General features: G+C 35.0%; 1 long non-coding RNA gene across 1 annotated transcript in view; it reads left to right on the top strand.

The window, feature by feature from the left end:
* Window positions 1-17,489, top strand: part of LOC105710432 (uncharacterized) — a 302,331-nt gene that overhangs the window by 263,705 nt on the left and 21,137 nt on the right. Inside the window, exon 2 of the long non-coding RNA XR_001105784.2 lies at window positions 1,739-1,858. This is a non-coding gene — a long non-coding RNA (uncharacterized LOC105710432). The remainder of the gene's footprint in view (window positions 1-1,738; window positions 1,859-17,489) is intronic.

Consider the following 17,489-nt stretch of genomic DNA (forward strand, 5'->3'; position numbering starts at 1 on the left):
ATATTAGATGAAGTTGAAGTGGTTTGTCACTCACTGTCTGCCTTCAAATCCAACGTTAAATCTATTGCCACTTTGGACTGTTGTTAGAACATGGAACACAGCTACTTAAAATGAAGGATTTGTGTGTCCTTTATCTTCATTTATTGTCCAATAAGCCATATGGTTAGGAAAAAGAATATTTGAGATTCATCATCATTTGTTCAGTAAAGCATTTTACAAATTGCATCATTACTTTTTTGGAAGTACCTTTAAAAAATGTGTCCTAAGCTTTAAATCCCATGTATTACTCACGTTTATTTGCAGACATCCACTCAAACTAGTTGAGCAAATAACGGTATGTATAGGATCACATCACATGTAGAGTTCAGTAAAGAACTGCCTTGTATGCAAGCCACAGACAATAGTCAAATTAGGTTTTTAAGACTTTATTCTTTACCATTATTTCTTTTTTATACTTTGTCACTTGTCTTAGCTCCAGCTGCTATAACGAAATAACACCCACTGGGTGGCTTAAAAACATATATTTATTTCTACAGTTTTGAAAGCTAAGAAATCCAAGATCAAGATGGCAGCTGATTAAGTGCCTGATGAGGGCCCTCTTTCTGGTTTTCAGGTGGTCAACTTCTTGCTGTATCCTAGCATGACGGAGGGAGTGGAAGCTCTGGTGTCTCTTCCTCTCCTCATAAGAATGTTAACATTATAGCAACTTTATTCTCATGAGCTCATCTAAACCTAATTACTTCTCAAAGGCCCCACTTCCCAATGCCATCACATTAGAGGATAGAGTTTCAAAATATACATTTGGCAGGGTGCAGCATTCATTCCATAATCTTTCTACTTGCTTTCCTCTTTTAGACTCTTACTGTAGATGAGCTTCCTTAATGTAGCAGGGCAAGACTGCCAATGTCCTGGGCATATGCCTGTATAGCTTTTAACTGTCCTGTAGAGATGGCACTGGCACATACTTTGCTAATGTCATATGGTATAAATTTAAAATAGAGTTTTTTGGAAAAAAAAATAATAAATGAAGCATGCCCAGTTCCCCGAGCTCTTGTTATTCCACAGAGAACTGTGCTTAGGGCAAGTATACCTGATGGTAAAGATAGGCTCTGGTAGAAGGTCACATCCTCCTGAGTTACTCCATGTATTTATAAGGAAAGAGAGTCATACATATCTAGTTGATTATATTAAAAGTAGGAGCTTACTGGTCAAGAAGAGCCTCTGGAACTAAGTGGCTGGTATAAGCCTGCTTCTCCCTTGATATGGCTACTGAGGACATGCTAAGAAATAGCTTTTTCTTAATGCATAGTCAGATTCATCTCATCTCATAATCTAAAAGGAAAACATATGTCTCTACACTAGTTCTATAGTTCCTGTCTCTCAGCAGCTAAAACCCATCCTTCTCCATTCAGCTTTGCATTTCTGGTGCTGAGACTCTGCCAGCTACATTTTTGCTTTGTCAGCTGGCTCCCTGTGAAGCTCTGCCAATCAGGGGCACAAGAGGGAGACAGCAAGGGTGGAAAAAGAAGATGTTCTCTTTTCTGTTTGTTCCCTGTGTATTTCTAGACTGCTTCCTGTTCCTGTGGGCATTACCCCAACAACAATTCCCAGCAGTAGCAGGGCTTTCCCACAACAGCAGCTGAATTAAGTTTGCAATGTCCCCCACACTCACATATCTAGCCCCATTACTTGCCTCTCAGAGATACCAACACCACCTGCCTGTGTTTCCTCTTTACAGGTCTGGATCCCAAAGACTGCTCCTCCAAACTCAAAGATACCAGCACCAGCAGAGCAGCTCCTCTTCTTCAGTACAGATGTTCCTCAACTTACAATGAGATTATATGCTTACAAACACATGGTAAGTTGAAAATGTCATAGGTCAAAAATGAATTTTATTACCTTGATAAACCCATAGTAAAGTTGAAAAGTTGTAAGAAAATCCAGGGCAAGTAAAAGACTGTCTGTAGTCCATGTTTCAACTCTTGGGACCCATCCTCTAAGTTTCTACATTTTAATTATCTTAGCCTCTTCCTTTTGTTCCTTTAGCTCTAAGGGTGACGGCTACTTTCTATAACTTCTACCTCCATAATATCTTACAGCTCTCTTTTGATCCCTTCAGTTACTTAGTTAACAATATTTTTATATAATATAATCCTATTTAATAACTGGCATGGTTTCTTTCTTTTGACTAGATCCTGAAACACCCTGCAAAATTTATTCATAAAAGTTAAGGATAGGATTCTAGTAGCTCAGGCCCAGGTCATATGTCTCCCTTTTGGCTATTTGCTATGCATGATCCAGTGGAACTATGATTGACATAACCTAGGCCAAATGCTCAGGTCTGTGGCTGAGATGAAGGGCATTATGATAGTTTCAGAAGGATCATTTGGATTTAGAGAAATTCTCCAAAGAAACAGATTGCTGTCTCCAGAATAATAGGGATGAAATGCCTGCTGGGGTGGGGGCCTTTTGTTATCACAGAGAGCTAACATAGCACTGCCTCTCTACCTGTAAGTATATGCATTTCTTAATTGGTCCAAATTAGTAACATATAAACATGATATTTTATGTTTTCCTCTAGTTGTTGCTTCCAGCCATATCCTGCAATACATTTTATTATCCCCTAATAAATATTCCACATATTTCAAAACTTGCTATAACTTTCAATTAGAACAAATCCATGTGGTTTTAAATTTCAATGGCATCTTCAGTTCAAAGTTTTTTTCCTGCCTTTGCTATCTGAAATTATTGTTCCTCATCCCTCCACAGTCATAGGTGAAAGAAAGAAGGAAACAGACGTGTCTATCATCGAGGTACCACCTCTCTTTGTTTTCTGTAAATTCTGTGTTCTGCTGTGTGCTGGGGCACATTGATAGGAGAGGAAAAATTACAAATGGATTGGTTAATTGTAATAGTTTTTGGAGTCACCACAGATGTTCTCTGTGTGGTAAGTGTTCTAATGAAATGGGCACATGAGTAAGTTCTCTTGGAGCTGCTGTTCTCCTCACTGTATATATAGTTCCCTGATTTGGGAAAACTGACTCAAGCATCCTTGGCAGTCTAGCCGTCTGTGCCTGTGACAGTATATTTTACCTAGCAGAATAATTTCACATGGTGGTGCCAGCGAAGTGGCTCACGTAGAACTACTTCTAGTTTCCCTTGACTGACAGCAAATTCAGACATTCAAATCAAGTAATCATCATCTATGCCTCTGCTCCCTCCACTTGATATTTGAATGAGGAAAAATTAGCCACAAAGAGTCAGTATCATGGTAAGTTATTGTGACTGTGACTTTTATATGTCAATTTCGCTGGGTCATGGCTCCCAGTAATATGGTCAGGCATTATTCTGAATGTTTCTGTGAGGGTGTGTTCCAGTGAGACTAACATTTAAATCAATCAAATTTGAGTAAAGCAGATTATTTCTATAATGTAGGTGGGCCTCATCCAATCAGTTGAAGGCCTGAATAGAACAAAAGATTAGCATTCAGCAAGAGGGAATTCTGCAGCAGATGTCCTTCAGATTTGAAGTGAAACACTGAATTTTTCTGGGTCGTTAGCCTGATGCTCTTGGGCTTAAACAGCACTGGCTCCTCCCTAGGTCTCCAGCTGTTTCTAGGATTTATTAGAAAGTGGGTACTTGGCATCTCTTTGAGGCCAGTTTTTGTGATTTAGGCAAAAGGAAAATTTCCACCCCACCTCCTATTATGCAAAGACTGTTTGTTTTTTTTGTTGTTGTTGTTGTTTTGTATATTTGTAGAGAGTAGTTTGATTTTAATAGACTATCTTCTCATAATGATGGACTATAATATTGCTTTTCTTCTCCATTTGGATACCACATTTCTTACAACTACTTCCTCAAGTCCTGTGAGTGGAAACACGGTATCCTGTTTCCTCACTGTGGAAATACAGCGGGGAAATGTTAGGTAGCTACCTGACTATGGTGCAGGCTTGGCCTTTTATACAGGAGCAAATGTTAGCAGGATTATTGGCTTCTGTGTGTCTCTGGGGGAAACTTACCCTGTGTGATTTCTTTCTTTGCTGTGGGGGCAGCCGCTAGGAAACAAGATTATGTGCAAATTTACTGATGTAGGCCACAAGGGCAAGTAAAGACCGTGTATAATCTTTAGAAATACAAGCTCCTCTTTAGATATTCTTAGCTGACTTCTGCATTTGGGCATCACACATATATTCTCCTTAATTTACCAATTATTAGACAGGCTAAAGAATCTACTCAATGTATTTCTTAATGCCTTTAACCAATGTATACCTTTGTGTATGAGAATTATATAACAGCAAATGACCTTGCTCTGACACTTTTAACAGAATATGCATTAAAATGTGCTGGTAAAATACTGAGGAAATGTTGAAATAGCAAAATAGAGAGTATTCTTCCTTGTTTGGTGAAAGCCTCATGGGATACTCATGTGATAACTACAAAATTATTTTCTGTCAGAAATTACATCAGAATGTGAAAGTAGTGAATTATGGAAAATTTAGTAAAACAGGAATCATGGTAAAAAATAAAATTATTCCTAGAATTTTTATTTTGAAATAGCCGAGAATTGTGTATATTTTCGCTAAGAAGAGGAAATGCATTTGGAGCCATGTCCTTACCTGCCAAATAACGTAAAACAACATACATTAATGTCAAAGAGTTTGACAATAAAGTAGCCTGCAGCCACTATCAAAACCTCACCTGTTAATATTGTAAGGGTTATGAAAATGAAGGTTTTTCTTCAATATACTTATTTTCTTGTGGAAAAAATAACTTCAAGAAAATGTCAATATAAACATCTGGAACAATGAAATTTGAAGATTGCATTACCTTAAGTTACAGCTTTCCATTACCACTATACTACATTGAAAATAACTTATTTTAGAGTATTGTAGTTGTTCGCATAACCAAATTAGGTACCTGGATAAAGTATCCTATTGTAAAGTAGCATAGCAGACAAACAACAATTATCAAAGGGCAAAATATCTGGCTAGTGGCTCAATTCTGTGAACTTTTCAATGTTACATGAATAAAGCGAGGCTGGGTTTTGACAGCAAACTGAGATGTGATATTCAAACAGATTCTGATACCATTTTGTATTGCATTATTGTCTGAAAATGTAAATGTTTAGGTTAAATTGAATGACTTTGTAGGCTGATAAAATACACAATACAAATTTAAGAATATGGGGATTTTAAAAAATTAACAAATAAACACAGGGAATACTTTATAAATTACATATCTTACTAGATGGAAAAACCTACAAAAATATCCAATTATGCTATGCATACTTAATGTACTAATAACTAACATTAGTGATATAATGCATGAGTATAGACAACTTTTATTGGAATTCTTAAAATCCCTGCATTCCCAAAATGTAAACTAAAAAAGAGAAGCAACCAGAGGTATTTGTTGGTGCCATACTATGATTGATGTTTTGCATACTGTGCTGAGAGAGCCAGAAAGCCTCTGCAAATATTAAAAATAAAAGATATGATGGAAAGTGGACAACTTTAGGAGTTGGAATTCCGACCTCACTATTTGCCTTTTGTCACCTTAGGCAAGTGCCACTTAATTCCTTGGAGACATAGATTATTGCTCCAAACAAATGAAATAACATGTTTATGGGTGGCTTGCCCGTTATAAAATGCAATATGGAAGAAAGATGTGCATACAATTTTAGATCTCTTCTGTAGTCCATACTTGACTGGGGGACTTATCAGAACATAAGAGAGGCTGATGAGAAGGATGTATGCAAATGCTAGAATATGATTTATATTAGAAAAACAAAACAGCATATTTTAAAAACACAAATAGAGGGAACATAAACTTTCTCTTTTCAGAAGAAGGCATGTCTTTTTTAAACCTAAGCATTACGGATTTAATAAACTGCATATCGTTATATTCCAATTTTTAGAAAAATGTGCATTTATAGAGTAAAATCCACTCAATGTTATAATATAGGCTATAAAATATTGTATTTTACACTAATTGTAGTTTCCTATAAGCAAATATTTAACTTCAGAAATAAAGAAACACTGAATATTCACCTGATAATTCAATGGCCACTTTCATGCATTCATCCAATATAACTAACAGTAATGTTTATAAGGCTATAATATTAGAAATCAGAACGTTTATTCTGGACTATTTTAAACTGTAACAAGAAGAAGATTGTATTTAGCACAATTCCAGGCACATATTATTCCTCCTTGTGAGGAGCTGTGACAAAGAGATAAGGACCGTGATTTCAGAGGGTTATGTTGGCAGGGAGAGTCATTGGTCTAGAACCTGAGTTTTAGTATAATTACAGGGGAAAAGGGTGCTTGAACAAGAAGAGTTGAGAGGTAAAGTGAATACAAGTGAGGAACACCACAGTGACTGACTGCATGAAACAAAAAGATTTTAGTAGCTTCTATGACAGTCTAATTTACAGTGTATTGAGAAAATTTTTAGGAAAGTTTACTACCATTTGCTGTGGGAAATATCTATCTTATCTACAAGAAATCTACTGTAAAGATAAATGTTTTAGTTATTTTTTTAACTTTTAAATTTTTATTATTACACTTTAAGTTCTGAGATTCATGTACAGAATATGCAGGTTTGTTACATAACTATACACGTACCATGGTGGTTGGCTGCACCCATCAACCTGTCGTCTACGTTAGGTATTTCTCCTAATGCTATCCCTCCCCTAGCCCCCACTCCCTGAAAGGGCCCTGGTGTGTGATGCCCCCCTCCCTGTGTTCATGTGGTCTTATTGTTCAACTCCCACTTATGAGTGAGAACATGACATGTTTGACTTTCTGTTCTTGTGTTAGTTTGCTGAGAATGATGGTTTCCAGCTTCATCCATGTCCCTGTAAAGGACAAGAACTCATCCTTTTAGATGGCTGCATAGTATTCCATGGTGTATATATGCCACATTTTCTTTATCCAGTCTATCATGGATGGGCATTTGGGTTGGTTCCAAGTCTTTGCTATTGTGAAAAGTGCCGCAATAAACATATGTGTGCATGTGTCTTTATAGTAGAATGATTTATACTCCTTTGGGTATATACCCAGTAATGGGATTGCTGGGTCAAATGGTATTTCTGGTTCTAGATCCTTAAGGAATCACTACACTGTCTTCCACAATGGTTGGACTAATTTACACTCCCACCAACAGTGTAAAAGTGTTCCTATTTCTCCACATCCTCTCCAACATCTGTTGTCTCCTGACTTTTTAATGATTGCCATTCTTACTGGCATGAGATGGTATCTGATTGCTGTTTAGATTTGCATTTGTCTAATGACCAGTGATGATGAGCTTTTGTTCATATGTTTATTGGCCGCAGAAATGTCTTCTTTTGAGAAGTGTCTGTTAATATCTTTCACCCACTTTTTGATGGGTTGTTATTTTCTTGTAAATTTAAGTTCCCTGTATATTCTGTATATTAGCCATTTGTTGGATGGTTAGATTGCAGACATTTTTTTCCTATTCTGTAAGTTGCCTGTTCACTCTGATGATAATTGATTTTGCTGTGCAGAAGCTCTTTAGTTTAATTAGGTCCCATTTGTCATTTTTGGCTTTTGTTGCCATTGCTTTTGGTGTTTTAGTCATGCAATCTTTGCCCATGCCTATGTCCTGAATGGTATTGCCTAGGTTTTCTTCTAGAGTTTTTATGGTTTTAAGTCTTACATTTAATTCTTATATCCATTTTGAGTTAATTTTTGTATAACGTGTAAAAAAGGGATCCAGTTTCAGTTTTTTGCAGATGGCTAGCCAGTTTTCCCAACTCTATTTAGTAAATGGGAATCCTTTCCCCATTGCTTGTTTTCGTCAGGTTTGTCAAAGATCAGATGGTTGTGGACGTGTGGTGTTATTTCTGAGGCCTCTGTTTTGTTGCATTGGTCTATATATCTGTTTTGGTACCAGTACCATGGTGTTTTGGTGACTGTAGCCTTGTAGTATAGTTTGACTCAGGTAGCCTGATGCCTCCAGCTTTGTTCTTTTTGCTTAGAATTGTCTTGGCTATATGGGCTCTTTTTTGATTTCATATGAAGTTTAAAGTAGTTTTTTCTAATTCTGTGAAGAAAGTCAGTGGTAGCTTGATGGGGATAGCATTGAATCTATAAATTACTTTGTGCAGTAGGATCATTTTCACAATATTGATTCTTCCTATCCATGAGCATGGAATGTTTTTCCATTTGTTTGTTTCCTCTCTTATTTCCTTGAGCAGAGGTTTGTAGTTCCCCTTGAAGAGGTCCTTCACATCCCTTGTAAGTTATTTTATTCTCTTTGTAGCAGTTGTGAATGGGAGTTCACTTATGATTTGGCTCTCTGTCTGTTATTGCTGTATAGGACTGCTTGTGATTTTTGCACATTGATTTTGTATCTTGATACTTTGCTGAAGTTGCTTATCAGATTAAGGAGCTTTTGGGCTGATACAATGAGGTTTTCTAAATATACAATCATGTCATTTGCAGACAGAGACAATTTGACTTCCTCTTTTCCTAGGTGAATACCCTTTATTTCTTTCACTTACCTGACATATTTTAGTTCTTAATGGATTAGATTCAGATTTAGGGGAACAGTTTTTTGTTTTAGAAGTAGTACAGAGTTCAAATTGACTGCAGAGTAACCCACATTATACTATAGATAGAAAAAGAAAAACATCTGTATATTTCACCACATACTACTTAATTGCAGGGTAATATAAACATTTTCTGTGATTAACATCGTTGAAAGAAATTCCATTAAGTGTGCCTGTTCACTCCTGTAGGGCATTAAATATTGGGTTCTATATCCATGTTACCATTTATATATACAAATTTCAATTTGCTTAGTCATATCTGCCCCAAAGTTGTAACATCTTACTTCAGTATTTGTGGAGTGGAAACATATTACAATTTCCATTCTGTGATTTTTCAAATATTAATCTATCTACCAGTTGTAGAGTAAAATTCCAATAACTTAATTTTTGAACTTTTTATCACTACATTATTTCCATAGGAAAAATGTTTTATGTAGTTAGATATATTTCTATAATATTATTTTGCATCATGATTCAAATTTCCAACACAAATAGAAGTAGCTTTATTTTGTTCCTAATAGCTATTTTGATAAACTAACAGAGATTTTTTTTAAAGATGATGATTAGGTATTTTAAAAAATAAATTTCAATAACATTGAAGTAATCAATGGAAGGTTATAAAAAAAAAAATTAAGAGAAAATCCTCTGCAGTAAAACTTAAAAAAAATCTATGAATCAATTTTCAATCTGCATTATAAATTTAAAAAATAATTTTTCTAGGAAAAATTTCTATTCCATAAATGACTGATCCACTTCTCTGCAACTGTAAAGCCATATTGCCTAGATGATACCATCATATAATGGTTAGTCATCCTTATAAATTATGGTACATATTTTTTAAAAAAGCACTGCTTTCATAATACAAAAGTTAAAATTATTTTTCTGCTACATTTTGAAATGTTGCATTTTGACTTGGAAATAACTTAATAAGCACTGTTTAGTCATACTATTTCTATGCCTAAACAACGCTTTCAACTGACTTATTTTGCTACTGTTTTAATGCTCTTTTAAGTACTCAGCAATCTTAAGTAGCTGCATCCAAGGTATCGAGAAAGGGCGTCTAATTTAATTAATTTTACAAATATGGTCTGCCTTTTCTCTTTTATTTTCATACATTTACTTATGTTACCTTCTTTGGCTGGAATATCTTCCTAAACATTAACTGCCTGTCACCTCTCTAAATCATGCTTCAAGGCTTAGTTTAAATGCTACCTCCTACGTGAGTTCTCTTTTTATTATTTCAGCCTGCAGTGATTGCTACTGCCCTCATTATGCTATGTAGTCTTTCTAGTTATATTCAATAGACTGAAGGTATTCAAGTCTCTACTTGATAATGTATAGAGCTTTTTATATAAGCATCAATTTTTGTTGAAAAAAGTAAATTGTATGAAGAGCCAGAGGTTAAATTTCTCTAAGGTATCAGTACCAGGAAAATTTACAGTTCCCAGGAGCATTGGGTATATTTTTAATTTCATAGACACTGGCCCCTGTAATGGATCTTATTTTCTTTTATTACTATTGCTCAGAAGCCCAGCACCAAATTTGCACCTCATATCTTGAAGGTGTGCAGCATCTCACAGCCTTTTAAAAAATATGAATATATTAGCTTTGCCACTGTTTTCATCCCTTTTTAATTTTATTTTCCCTGTGTCCTGATTTTCTTCATTTATGTTTTTAAAGTATTTCTGAAATTCTTGAAGAGCTTTGTAAATCACCTCAAAATCTCTTTATATCAAAGAGAAGCATACGCAAATAACTAGAGAATAAACTGTGGGAAAATAATTATTTTTGCCTGGAAATATTTCAAAAATTAGGGGGGAACAAGAAAATAATGAGATATAATAAAATATATTTGGACTTTTATGTTTACCTCTTATTTTAAAAATAAACAAAAATTAACTTTAGAAATTTAATTTGCAAATTGAAGAAGCACATATATGCAATTTACAAGTAAATATACATGTACTGTGTGCATACATGCGTGTATGCCTCCTTTTCAGCACTGGAGAGCCTATTCTATCGGCTGCTGGGAGTGTGACTGATATATGAAGACTCTCTCATACCTGTCCTGTCCTGGCAGTGCCTTTAGCTGAAGAAAGTTGCCTTGCCTAAGGCCATGCTTTCTCCCTGAGGGTAGCCTGCAAACAATAGCTACTTGATATGGAGTTATAAAACCTGGTCCCTTTGCTGTGATCCAGTGCAATTGTAGAGCAGCATCCGAGCTTCAGAGTTCCCACTGGAGTTAGTTGGCATGTTTGCTCTGACTGTCTCAGAATATACCTTCTTTTCTCGATCAGTTCTACATTTTTACTGCTCTATAGTTGTAAATTCTGACAGCACTTCCTAATCAACTTTCTTTTTTTATTTTTTTAAGACCGAGTTTTGCTCTTGTTGCTCAGGCTGCAGTGCAGTGGTGTAATCTCGGCTCACTGAAACCTCAGCCTCCCAGGTTCAAGCAATTCTCCTGCCTCAGCCTCCTGAGTAGCTGAGATTACAGGTGCCTGCCACTATGCCCAGCTATTTTTCGTATTTTTAGTACAGACAGTATTTCACCATATTGGCCAGGCTGGTCTTCAACTGCTGACCTCAAGTGATCCACCCACCTCAGCCTCCCAAAGTGCAGGGATTACAGGCGGGAGCCACCGTGCACGGCCCTAATAAACTTTCTGTAGCCTAATCTGTATCTCAGAGTCTTCTCAGAGAGTTCAGTCTCTACGCAGATAGACAGACAGAAAGAGAGATCCATACATTTATACATAAATACATAAAGTGATTGACAGAGAGGCCTGCCATCTGTCTGTAGCACAAGCTAAATAATCCTGAACAAAGTGAACAGCTCTCTGTGACACTTGTAGATCATCCAGAAATCCCCAGGGCTAAGCTATTACTTTTTACTCTCATAGGAATATATTTAATCTTCATGTTACTTTATAGTTGAGAACTAATTGTGTTCTAGCCTACAAAAGGAGCTGATTCTACTGACCAGAAGGTGACAAATTATGGTCACTAGGGCCCTCTGGTTGGTTTTGAATCTCAGATCCTCCATTTAGTAAATGTGTGATCTATGACAGGCTGTTACCCTCTCTGGGCCTCTATTTTCTTATTTGTAACCTGAGGATAATAACAATAACTATTTCACAGTGATTCTGGAAAAAATACAATGAATTAATTTAAAGTGTTTGGAAAAGAATATGGCAAATGTGTTAGTTATAATCTTAATGTAAAAAATGAAGTCTCAATATCTCAATTATCCAGGACTGTATATTAAGCACTTAAAAAAAATCTTAACTAGTTGTTTCATATGGCCTATAGAGACAATACTCAACTGAGAAGTAATTTAGAGCATGACATCATTAACAACAATGAAAATGCAGACATGAAATTTTTTTGACATTTAGTATTATAAGAAAAAAATCTAAGCTAAGGTGCTGGGGAATTGTAATTGACTGTGTCTAGGCTATCAGGTTACAGTTATATTTAAATAGATGTTCTTGATAATTCTGGCCACAAGTTAGAGGGAACTACCATAGTTGCTCTAAAACATATCTGTAAATTCCTGTAAACTTTCCCTATCAACAGTCAGTGTCCCCTCCACAGGCTAGTCTTTAGGATCACCAAGATGAATAAAATGTGGCAGAAATGACACTGCATGGTTTCTATGTTAGCAAAGACCATGCAGGTTTTCCTGGTTAGTCTTTGAGCACTGTCTATGGAAGAAGTCTAGGGACCCTGAAGCCACCTTATGTAAAGTCCTTATGTAAAGTCTAACCCAGGTACCAGACATGCAAGCGAAGAAGCTTCAGCATGACCCTACACAAGAACCATAGTGAGAACTGCTGAGCCAGTCATTCCCTAGCACTGGGCAAAATAAATGATTTATATCATAAGCCACTCTTTTGCAGTTGTTACACAACATGAGATAGCAACAGTAATACTTGTCTCTTTTTAGATCCTAAATTGATCAATTAGTTTTTATGTAAAAGAATGAGTGTAAGAATCAAAACTCAAAGGGAGACATTCATGAAAAACAGTTTTCAGTTTTAAAAAATTTTCAAGGTACTGTTAAATATCTTGAAATTATGTTAAGCAATAATTAAATATCATTTTTCCTCTTTTCTCAGCTTCTACCACAATGCAGACTTCTTTTATTTATTCCTGAAGTCTGAATAGGAGAGGACCCCTATCACTCAATGCATACTCACGCACGCATACACAGACAGACACACACAGACACAGGCACACATACACACATACACACACACATGCACACTGCATACCTCAACCCATCCTTGCATTTTGGTGGGCAAACATGTTTTCTATTATTAAGATCCAGGCACACAGCCTGGTCGATTATTTGAGGAGGTAATATGTTCTGATTATCTATACTTAAAATTGACACAATTGAGACAATAATGACAACAAATTATAACAGCTTTTGTTCATTAGAGGTCCTAAGAAACTCAGTATCTACCCTCCAACAGAATTATTATGAAGTAGAATATGAATAATACTTTAGGACAAAAAAGAGTATTTTGTACAGTCTGTGCTTTCATGTTCTTCATTGTTGTAATTTGTGAAAATTATATATTTGGAATAATATGACCAAGCTCTTATAATTCCAAAGAAGAAGAAACACCAGTACAATTTCTGAAGACTGTCCTTTCTCGGAGGAAAGAAAAAAGACACATGGCTAGTTGTCAAGAGTCTTGGTTTGCCAAGCTTAAGATTTACCAAGGGGAAATTGGCTAAATAAAAGTCCCTGTTTTCTAATGGAAATATATATAGATTTTTGAATGCTAGAATAAGCATTTGAAATTATACATTATATCAATACTTTCTGCAGCAATTAGCAATTGGACCTACTTATTCCTGTGTGTGAGAGGTTATGCTATTGATATTTTTTTTTCCTAAATCTTTCTTTGCATATGCATTCCCAAAACACTTTAATAAGAGACTGCTTTAATGTATCTACTATGTTTGTTGGTTGTTTCTTTAAACAATATGAGATGGAAGATGAGGGATTTAATAAGAGGGTAACTTAGTTTTAAACTGTAAAACTTATATTTTATTGCATATAAGCACATCTTTATAAATGAATTCAAAAGCATAATTCTGTGATGCATTTGAAAACAGCCACCAATCCTCTGATATCTACTGGAACGTGATTTGTCACCTGTAGAAAACTAATTCTGATTAAGTAGCACTGAGATTAGTCATTCTAGTCTCCAGTGGGTTGCAGTTTTTAAGCTTCACTAGAATCTTCCCCAACTTTTGTCACCTGGGTGTTATGCATACCTGTGACCACAAACTGAAACTGAACTGATGGATTTGACATGCCCAGAATGGAAACACTAATGTTGTCAGTTGGGAGGAAGGACTCTCACAGGAGGACCAAGTTAATGTGCAACTCCACTGAAGTGAATCACCACTGAAGAAAGAGATTCTAGTATATGCAAATTGTTTTTCATTATTATACAGAATATCTAGAAGGAGATAATACCATTGAGTTTCTTTATAACATCTGATATTATTTTCTTCAACATTCCCTCTAGCAAGTTTGCTAACGACTCATCTTGGGGATTCTGAAACTGCAGTGGTTTTATGTGTCCAGACACATGAGTACTCAAGAAAGGAAAATAGATGCATGTGTTAAAATCATTGACAGCATTCTATCAAAATTATCTTGAGTATTAATATATCTTCTGGACCAGATTCAAGGTAACAGCTAGACAGCCACACTCACACAGAAAAACTAACCTAGAAGAAGTAGATCTCTTCATACCAGCATTTAGCTCTGTTCTTCCTTTACTTTGGGAACAGAATTTCCATTTATTTGGAACAAAATGGAGTTTTCCATATCTTGCCCTCCTACTTTGTATTTTTTCAATTCATTTTTAAGGCTTTGGACTTAGGACATTGTCAAGTTAATTGAGACATAATCAAAAAAGAATAAACTCATGAAAGAAATAAGTGTTTGGGTACCAGGAAGGTCCAGCCTTTCTTTGGAATTTAGCACTCATATTTAGAGCAGAAAATAGATTTGGAAACATATTTGTGTAACAGAACAAATGAAATTTTTTTTTCTACTTCACTCTCCTTCTCTTTCATTCTTAGATATTTAACTTTCCTCTTTCTTCATGGATAGGTCTGACTCAGGGAGAGGTTTGGAGAATAATTTTGTTTTCCCAATGAAAATATGTAAAAACCCATTTGAAGCCAGAGAAAGATTGTGCCATGCTTCTGTATATAGGATAAGGCAATCACTGATACGAACTTACAGCAATATAATACACCATGAAAGAAGGAGAGTAAGGAATATACCATTTAAATAAATGGTTTGGAAATGAAATCTTAATTTGTATTCTACTAATGATGCTGATTTTTTTAACTGGAGAGGAAGAACTATAAAGGATTATCCACATGTCACACTATAGGTTCTTTTGTCTTTATGACTGCTGTAAAACTTCCCCAAAAGCATTTTGGTAGAATATTTCTTATATTCCCAACAAATTCTTCAACTGCTTTCCAAATTATTGATGAGTTTATTCCTTTAACATAACTAAGACAGGGAAAATGTTATTATCGAAAATATAGTTATACTTAAAAGATTTTGACTTTTCTGAATAAAGCAATAATACATAGTGCTTGACATTGCACCTATAATTTTACACCTCAGTGATTTTAATATAATGAATAATAGATATGTAATTTCAACTTTCAACTCTAGTAAGAGATGGGTCTGCCCCTGCCACTTGGAATTTAGATTCATGTCTATTAGATCATACGAGAAAGTTTCAAAACAGGAGTATGCTAGTCATCAAAATGTTTCAATTTGTGTGTTATAACCTTAATATTTGTTTTCATTTGAAGCATTTATTTTCTTGGTCAGTGAGAAGCTATCGTATACAGTTCCAAAAATTTCTCTGTACAGATTTATTGAGAGACACTTCAAACCCAAAAATAAACATTTTTCTTAACTCTGTTAAATGGTCACTATTCCTAGAAGCAGTAGTTATCAAAAGGTAGTCCCCAGAGGAGTAACATCAGCATTATCTGGGAATTTGTTAGAAATGAAAATTATCAGACCTTACCCAGAAGTACTGATTCAGACACTCTAAGAATGGGGTTCAGTAATGAGTTTTAATGAGCTCTCCAGATGATGTGTGGCCAGTGGGAGCCACTAATTATAAAAATAAAGTGAGTAGGAGTGAAAACAAATTTGATATTCTTATATGTAGGGCAATAAAGCAGTCATCAAAAGTACAAGGAAAATCAAGTCACTGTCACATGTGCCACATTAACTAACTTTAGATAATTAGTTGGCATAGTAATAGTTTACAACTTTGTAGCGCATTAAAGTTATCAAATTGCCTTCAGATACTTCATCATATTGGTTTCTCATAATAACCCTCTGAGTTAACTAGCACAAACCAAATATTGTGTCCTTTCTATAAGAACACTCAAGATTTTGTCAAAAGGCAACCAGTATAGAGATGTATTAGAATCATTTTCTGTCTTGGTCTCCTTGAAATTTGCTGTGGTACATTGAGATGCTTATGAAAAAGGATGGATTTAAAATATAGCATGTTGTTTTCCTTCTGCATCAATAATATTTTTATGTTTGGTTATCACATTTAATATTGAGAGACATATTAAAGTACATCAGAGAAAATATCTTCACGTTAAAATGTCTGTGTGCTGCATTGTGTAAATTTTTAAGAAAATTAACCACCTATACCCAGTATACTAATGTCCATTTAGTGTATTGAGGTATTGACATATTTTACAATTGATAACAAAATGTATTTCAAGAAAATTTTAGTCTGTAGCTTTCCTTTGTAGGCTAAAACTCAAGTCAAGCCTCCATTGTTTTATTAACTCATGAGGTATTTTGTTGAGTGCCTATTTTATAGCATGTCCTCTTCTAGGCACTAGGAAAACAACTGTCATGAGTTTGCATTTTAAGAGCTTCCTTTATGTAGAAACGAAAAAAAAACCAGGAAAAGCTAAGCCACTGTCATCTTGGCCTGCAGTTTGGCAATAAGTTCCTTAGCTGTTTTTCTGTGTTCTTTTCCTTGCTGCAATAGAAAATGAACCTTTTCAAGCATAAATGAGATTACATCATTTCTTTGCCCAAAACCCTCTAGTAAATTTCCATTACATTTAAAGAATAAAATCCTAAGTATTAGTCTCTGACATACTTTGCTTTAAGTATCTTGTATTGTTCCTTCAACATACTAAGCTTATGTCCAACTCAAATCTTCGGAACTACCCGTCATTTGGCCTGAAACATTTTTGCCCTAAAGATTTGCATGGCTCATTATTTTATTTCATTCTGTTTTCTATTCAAAAAAGCTTTCTTAGAAAGGTCTTTCTGACCAATAACTCTATGTAGAATAGTCCCAAGCACACCCAATCGTCACTTTCAGATTCTCTCATTTTGCTGCTTTTCTTGTTCAAAGCACTTATCAATACCTGACAGTATATAATGTATGTCAATTTGTGCTTATCACTTAATATTTTATATTAAAATAATGTATGAATAATGTATAAATTCTTAGCCATTAATTGCTTGTTTATAATCCTTCTCTTCCTTAGTATTTGCATTCTAAGAAGACTGAGATTTTTATCATTATGTTTACCACTATATTCTTGACACCAAAAATTAAAAATTATGAACATACAAAAAATTATGTATGAAAAAATAAATCACTTTATAATGAAAAATTTTAGTAATGGTAATAAGTAGCACAAGGTACAAATATGCCCTAAATAACATTATTAGCAAGCATATGCAGGATAAATGAATGGATGTGAATGAGCAAATGAAGACATAACAAATATAACAGGAGAGCTCCACTATACATTTACTAGATCAGACATATAGTGATCTAGTAAACTGACATCATAAAAT

This window comes from Aotus nancymaae, unplaced genomic scaffold (assembly GCF_030222135.1).
Source record: "Aotus nancymaae isolate 86718 unplaced genomic scaffold, 86718_ANA_hifiasm-v0.15.2.pri h1tg000007l, whole genome shotgun sequence".
Classification (NCBI taxonomy): Eukaryota; Metazoa; Chordata; class Mammalia; order Primates; family Aotidae; genus Aotus; species Aotus nancymaae.